General features: G+C 50.8%; 1 protein-coding gene across 2 annotated transcripts in view; it reads right to left on the bottom strand.

Moving 5' to 3' along the window:
• Positions 1–7,641, bottom strand: part of RNF4 (ring finger protein 4) — a 28,690-nt gene that overhangs the window by 19,712 nt on the left and 1,337 nt on the right. The window lies entirely within an intron of this gene.

Here is a 7,641-nt window from a genome sequence, read left to right as displayed (position 1 = left end):
CTAGCACCTTCTCTAAGACACAGAGCTGGCCGCGGAGTGGGGGGCACAGCTCCAGACCCAGGCAGCCTGGGCTGGTCAGGCGCCTCCGAAGCCCTGCTTGTACCTGAGGCAAAGCACCAAACGTTGTGCCCCGTTTCTTCAACTAGGAGACAGAGCAGCACCTCCAGCAACGCGTGTTTGAGGGTCCCAGGGGCTGACAGGACTCGTCCGCCGTCCCCGCCCCATCTACACCACGTCTCCCCACCTCGTTCACTGGTCAGCATGGGCCCTGCCCTGGGAACACAGCAGGGAACAGACCTGGGCATCAGCTCCCGGCCTAGCGGAGGGAGAGCGGGCGGGCTGGCAACGGCTCAGGGGTCAGCGAGGCATACGAGCCAGGTGGAAAGAAACAGAGGACAAGGACAGGCCGGAAAAGGTTTTCCAGAACACCTCTCCCCCCACTTTTTTCAAGAGAAGCCCCGTTAGAGGGACTGCGCGGCCGGCTGAGCCTCCTTCTCTACTACCTGGTGGTCTGCCTCTGCCCACGTCCGCTCCCCCGGCACCTCATACCCACCCTGATCCCGGTGGTCGGGGAGAGCCTCCTCACCGTCACTCTGCGGGAAGACGTGCAGCTGGCACGCAGCGTGACGGCTCCTGACGCCCCTCAGGTGACCCCCACCCACAAAGGGCTCCCACGCTTCCCAAAGCAACACCCCGCCTGGTAACCTTCGGCTGACACTGCGCTCAGGGCGGAGGCTCTGGCCGGGAGGAAGACCGGCTTCCTGGGCTGAGCAGAGGGGGAGGCGCCCCAGGGGCCTCTTAGGACTCACAGGAGGCCGCACCTTCTGGAATCTAACACACACGCGTGTTTCAGATCCCGAGGAGCGTCTGATGTTTGGGTGCACAGCACGATGCAGCTGTTTTGGGGAAAGTCGGGTACCTCATGGCATGTGTGAGACCTGAGAAGACTCTCTAATAAAAATGTCACTGACAGACCAGGAGGGAGATCCGCCCCGGACAACGGGCAGGACACCCATACCAGGGCTTTTCCATAAGCCTCGTGGCTCCCACGACGTTACTTTTTAGGCTTTCAAGGATGGTTGTGAAGACCGGTCCTGCGGGCTGCTCCAGAGGCGCCCCACCCCCTTGGCCTGCACACCCCCTCTACTCCCTGAAAGCCCCTCCCGTAGCCCCGGCCCAGCAAGACCACCGCGGCCTGCCTGGGAACTTTCCTCGAGCCTCCTCAATCTGTCTGCTTCTTTTGGAAGAATTAGTGCTCAGAGGGCATAGGGAGCTGGCAGGCTGACCTCCGGGAAATCCACCAAGGAAGGGGCTGGGTTGCACCAGAGAACGGGGGTGGGAAGCAGGGGCACCCAACGGCCCAAGTGCAGGCGCAGAAGCATACGTACCGTCTGCACGGGGAAGGCAGGGCTCGCGGGAGGGTAGCCTCCACAGCCCACACAGTGTTCTGGGTCCTGCAGCCGACAGAGGCCATCAGAATGAACGTGAGACTAACAACAGCTGAAGCCCGGACGGTACTTGTACTGTGTGCAAACCACTGTGCTTTCCAAACACCACTTCTGTAATGGTCCCATCACCCAACAAGGGGGAAGGTAGTACCGAGGTTATCGTCTTACCCGTGAGAGGGAAGCATGGTCAGGGGTTCGCACCCTGCCCAAAGCCCACACCTACCACACAGCGGCCTGGATTTGAACCAGGACAGTGTGACATCAGAAGCTACACTATTAAATAAATACCATGCCAGAACCAGGGGTCTTCATTCTAGAAACAATCTGGAAAATGGCTGATGTTCTCCAGGTTCTGAACTCGCTGTGTCCAGGAAGAAAGTCCTCACAACAATACCAGCAGCCCCGTCAGCAGGCGGCCCGCGGCCCTCCAGTTCCCGAGGCAGACCACGCGGTCAGCGCAGAGGAAGCTCTACTCAATCATTCTGTCCTCATTAGAGATGCAGTTTTTCTCTATGAAGCCATTACTGACACTTCAGAGAATAACCCCCCCACACTCTAGCGGGAGTGACATGTGACCACGTGTACGACAGACGTCTACAGACAAAACGGCTAGAAACAGCTGGGCAGGCAGGAGGCAGTCGGTGTGAGACCAGCTCGGTCTCCCACGCCAAGGAGGGGTCAGCAGAGAAGGGGCGGGCCGGGGGCGCACCAGAGACCCAGGGGTGGGCCTGCAGGGTGCCCGAGGGAGAGCGCGAGATGCGCGGCCTCGTGCAGCCCAGGGTGTGGGAGACCCCTCCCCCCCATGCCGCGCAGGGCAGCGGAGGCTGGCACCGTCACCCCGGACTCCTGAGACCTATCTCTCCACACAGGTTCCACAGTCCTTGGAGCGTGGGTCTCAGGGGGCTCCTCACGCACTTTTCTGCGGGGAGATGACACGCAGACGCATCAAGCCACGCGTTCTGTGCACCAACTCAGAAAGAGCTACTCTGAGACACACGGCAGTCTCCTGTGGGTTCAGAGGAGCCAGCCTGGGCGACCTCTTTCTGGCGGCGTGGTAAAAGCGGAGAGAAGCATAAATCCTACAGTTTCATCAGGGAAACGCCAACTTCTCAGTGACTAACCGGGTATTGGCTAGTTCGAACGGTCGACTCCATATCTCCTCTTTTGAAACCATAAACACATACTCATTACCATGTTTAAGTATTTCCATAAATGGAATTCCAAAAGTAGAACTACGGAACATATGTTAAAAAGCAAGAATTATTTAAAGAGCGTTGTGTATTTCCCAACAGCTTTTGTAATTCTTTTTTTTTTAATATATATATATTNAGACTGAAACAGGCTCCAGGCTCCGAGCTGGCAGTCAGCACAGAGCCCGACGCGGGGCTCGAACCCACGAACCGTGAGATCATGACCTAAGTGAAAGTCGGACGCTTAACCGACTAAGCCACCCAGGCGCCCCAGCTTTTGTAATTCTGTAAAGAATGTAAAAAATACCCCAGGCCACTGGCAGCGCACCAGTGCCAGGACAGCCTGCCCCCTTCGGGGACCGGGCCTGAGCACTAAAAGTTGCCAATACCTGGGGCACCCAGGGGGCTCAGCAGGTTAAGCCTCCGATTCTTGGTTTCAGCTCCAGTCACGGTCTGGTGGCTCCTGAGTTAGAGCCCTGACAGCCGGGGCCTGCTTGGGATGGTCTCCCTGTCTCTCTGCCCTTCCCCCACTCCCTCCCTCTCTCAAAAAAATAAACTTAAAAAACAAAAAAAACAAAAAAAACTGCCAATAACTTTCACTTCAAAGCTTTTAAAAAATTTTTGTTTAATATTTACTTTTGAGAGAGAGAGAGAAAGAGAGACAGCATGAGTGTGGGGAGGGGCAGAGATAGAGAGACAGACAGACAGACAGACAGACACCCAGAATCTGAAGCCGGCTCCAGGCTCTGAGCTGTCAGCACAGAGCCCGATGCGGGGCTCCAGCTCACAACTCACATGTGAGACCATAACCTGAGTTGAAGTCGGACACTTAACTGACTGAGCCATCCAGGCGCCCTTCAATGCTTGTTTCTTAAGTGAGCCCTCCCCCAGCGTGGGGCTTGAACTCAAGACCCGGAGACCAAGAGTCACATGCTCTACCCACTGAGTCAGCCAGGAGCACCTCCTCCACTTTTTCTATGGAACCTTGATGACACAGTCACATCAGTAATCTGGCCTCAGTACTTAAGAAAAATATTCACCTCAAGGCACCTGGGTGGCTCAGCTGGTTAAGTGTCTGCCTACTCTTGATTTTGGTCAGGCCGTGATCTCGAGGGTCATTTCATTTCCAGAAAAGACTTGCTTGGCAGGATGTGGCTAGTCATTCCTGCTTCGGCTTAGAGCAGGCTGAAGAGCCAGCGCAGAGGTAATGGGGCAGGCCTCTCCCTGTTATTTACTCCTAAAGGAGGCTTAGGAGCCTTGACCACTGGCCTCCCCTGGGGGTTTTGCAGAGTCAGATGAGAGGATTTGACGGAAACAGAAAGAAGAAGACTAGGCTCGATGAGACAGTAGCTGGCCTTTCCCAGATGCATTTTATTACCCTGATGAAGTCATCACCAGCAATCAGCAAAGTCGCAGAGGCCGGAAAGGAGCATCAGCACCAAGGGCCATTACACCTCCTTGGTGATGTCACTAGGGGACTTCTTTCCTTTTCTCCTAATACAGGACCCAAGGACAGCCTTTTGCTTTTACTAGACAAAGAGAGCAGCTGTCTGGATACAGAGATGGTCTACTTTTGTGATTCACCCCTTCAGGCCTTGTACCAGGGTCCAAGACTAAGAGTAAACTTCAGTTTTTTGAAAATCTATGAAGAAAAATCAATAAGATTATCGAGCTTTAATAATAAGATGCCGACACAGGCTCCAACACGGATGAACAGTGAAGACACACTCAGCAGAAGAAGACACAAAAGGACAAATAATGTATAATTCCACTTCTAGGGGGCACTAGAAGTGCTTCATGTGCTTAATGCCAACGAACATCTGAAAGTGGTTCCGATAATTCCTATTACACAACACGCATTTTACCACAGCAAAAAAATTAAAAATAAACTTTATCTAATACCCTTTTTTCTAGACGCTTTATTTAGTCAATTACTCAGAAACGCTCTGCAGTGGGCACAGCCCCAGAAACATCTGTAAGGAATCTGCCTCTAGCAGGACCCTCGGCGTCCGCCACTCAGGCCTGGGGTCCCCAGGACACACCTGGGAGCCAGGCACAGCCGGTGCAGACCGCGCCGCCTCTTCACAAACAAGCTCTTCCTACAGATTTCTCTACAGCTTCACCTGCAGGATTTTCAACAATTCCTCCCAAACACTAGGTTGACCTTTTTTGCTGATGAACCCGCCGGGCACGGGGACACCTCAATTCCCCACCAGCAATGGCTGCTGAAGTTGTTACCAGTGACTGATCCGGAGGAGCTTCACAACTGGGAAATTATTAAAAGATATCAAACCCAACCAACTCCTTTGGAGAAGGGTTATTACTATGGGATGGCAAGGAAGTGAAGCTAAGTGGCTTCTCCACCACTGACCCCTAACCTAATTTTCTTTCAAGCCATGGTGGCCTGGTGACACAGGTAAGGCAATTCCTAGAGGCCATGAGCAAGGGTTCATAACAAAGGAAACCTATGGGGTGCCTGGGTGGCTCAGTTAATTTCAGCTGGTGGTTCATGAGATCAAGTCCCACATCAGGTTCTGCATGGACAGACAGTATGGTAGAGCCTGGTTGGGATTTTACTTTACAAGGTTCGCAGTGAATTACTGGGAACTAGGGCAAAATTTTTAAACGTGGGATGTGCACGGGTGTGGCTCATAACCCAGTCATCGAGAAAGCTGGTGGATGTTTGAGGAGAGTGTACGGTCTTCAGTCTCCGTGACTTGGTTCATCTCAGTTCAATTTTCTGTGTTCATCCAGTATCTCTCATAGGTGAAATTATGCACATCAACTCAAAACCCCCCAAAACGTTCAGACTGGTCCCTGAGATTTCAATCCTGTTAGCACTAATCACACTTTCAAACAAGTGTTAAAAGCACAAGTGGCTGTACTCTGCTCTGGTACCCAGGCTGTCAGGCACCCGGTGCAGGCTCTCCTGGAGAGCAGCGCCATAATATGATCCGCGCTCATGGTGCTAATCTAACCGCTGCTTCTCCTGCACTCAACATGGGCAATCTGATTCCAAGTCCAATACTTACTGCAGAGTCCCCTTCTCTTACCATAAACATGCTGATGAAATAAACTGTGACTTTCTTCCACTGAAATTGAACTATCAAGCTCACTAGATGCTTGAGAGGTGGCGAGGAGTGCTTTCAAGGCGAAAAGAGGATGCGTCCCTAAGATGGGGGAACGGGGCCTGACACTGCAAGTAGAAATACAGTCACCGGGGCGTCTGGGTGGCTCAGTAGACTAGGTGTCCGACTTTGGCTCGGGTTATTGTCTCATGGTTTATGGGTTCGAGCTCTGTGCTGACAGTTCAGAGCCTGGAGCCTGCTTCATATTCTGTGTCTCCCTCTCTCTGCCTCCCCCTGCCCCTGTTCACACTCTCTTTCGAAAATAAGTAAATACTAAAAAAATTTTTTAATGTAGTCACCATCAGGAAACAAAGGAAGACTCAGAAACACATCACCATCATGGGAGAAAAGAACACCTCCACAAACATAATGACTAGAAAGAGATCTCAGGGTCGTGAGCTCGAGTCCTATGTTAGGTGTACAAATCACTAAAAAAACAAACTTTAAAAAAAAAAAAAAGACTCCAGGGGCGCCTGGGTGGCTTAGTCGGTTAAGCGTCCAACTTTCGCTTGAGTCGTGATCTCGCGGTTCGTGGGTTCGAGCCCCGCGTCGGGCTCTGTGCTGACTGCCAGCTCAGAGCCTGGAGCCTGTTTCAGTCTGTGACTCCCTCTCTCTCTGACCCTCCCCTGCTCACGCTGTCTCTCTCTCTCTCCTAGAAATAAATAAAACATTAAAAAAAAAAAAAGACTCCAGGGAAACCTTAGGATCACAATTACTCTTTTATGCAAGGAAGCTACTGATAATACTTATTTTGAAACATTTTTAGGCCTTACCCACTCTGCATGGCATGGTAGGAATAATAAAATATACAGCTCTTATTTATGCGTGGGAAAAAAAATACCTTTCCAAAGGAAATTCTGCAGTAGCATTAGCCAACCTAAGCTCACATGTTTTCTCACATTTGAACTCTGATCTTGGGATGCAGCAGTATCTGTGTCTGGGCCTTCCTCCTCAGAGAGGAAACCTTAAAATGCTTTGCTCTACAATTCCCAAAGCCCTGCTGAGAAACAAGCTATTTAGGAAAGATAAGTCAGAAGAACATATGTGAATTATATCTTAATAAACAAGAGTCAGCCCCATCATATCTACAGGAGCCACCTTACCCTTCAAAGAGTCATAATCGGAGGACACTAAAAGGTGGAGACAAATCATTTCAAAATTAGACATTGATAACATACAAAGAACTTAAAAAGCCATTTTTATACAGCATAAAAACCAATCAACTTGTGCATGTATTTGCATCGAGCAGCACCTCAAATCTTTTCCAAAAATTGGTGGGAATATAAACTACTGGACATGAACTTTGCAACAGTTTTTAAAGTAAAGAGCCAGTGAAGAATTGCCACAGCTGGCAATCACGGGCACCACGCTCGGTTCCCAGTCCCCACCCTGGTCCAAGGTACCCTTCTCTCTTCCTGACCAGTCCAGAGGCCACTAGTCTCACCCACCTTTCTCAGCCATCCTTTTCACAGCACAGTGATTTTTCTAAAATGCAAATTAAACCATGCTACTTTCCTGCTTAGGACTTAATTTAGCAATTTTTCCCACTCGGTCTTGGCATAAATTAAATTGGGGCACACCAAAAACCTTTTGCGAGCTGGTTCCTGCTTACCTCTCCAGTCCTGTCTCTTGTACAATCTGTATTTCAACCTCAGGGAACTTCTCTCATTCCCTCAAGGGGCTGTACCTCCAAGCAGAAAGCCTGGCACACAGGAGACCTCAAAGATGTGCTTAGAATTTTAAAGTACGCCTTCTCAAAGGGGGTGGGAAAAAACCTCTCACTCTTTTTACGTACAAAACGTAAGATATACATACAATACGTAAAAAGACGCTATATATACAGCATTAACATTTCATGGAGATTAGAAAAACAAT

The sequence above is a fragment of the Crocuta crocuta genome, unplaced genomic scaffold, assembly GCF_008692635.1.
Source record: "Crocuta crocuta isolate KB4526 unplaced genomic scaffold, BGI_CrCroc_1.0 scaffold179, whole genome shotgun sequence".
In the NCBI taxonomy this organism is placed as follows: Eukaryota; Metazoa; Chordata; class Mammalia; order Carnivora; family Hyaenidae; genus Crocuta; species Crocuta crocuta.
This window is presented reverse-complemented; position numbering and strand designations above follow the sequence as displayed.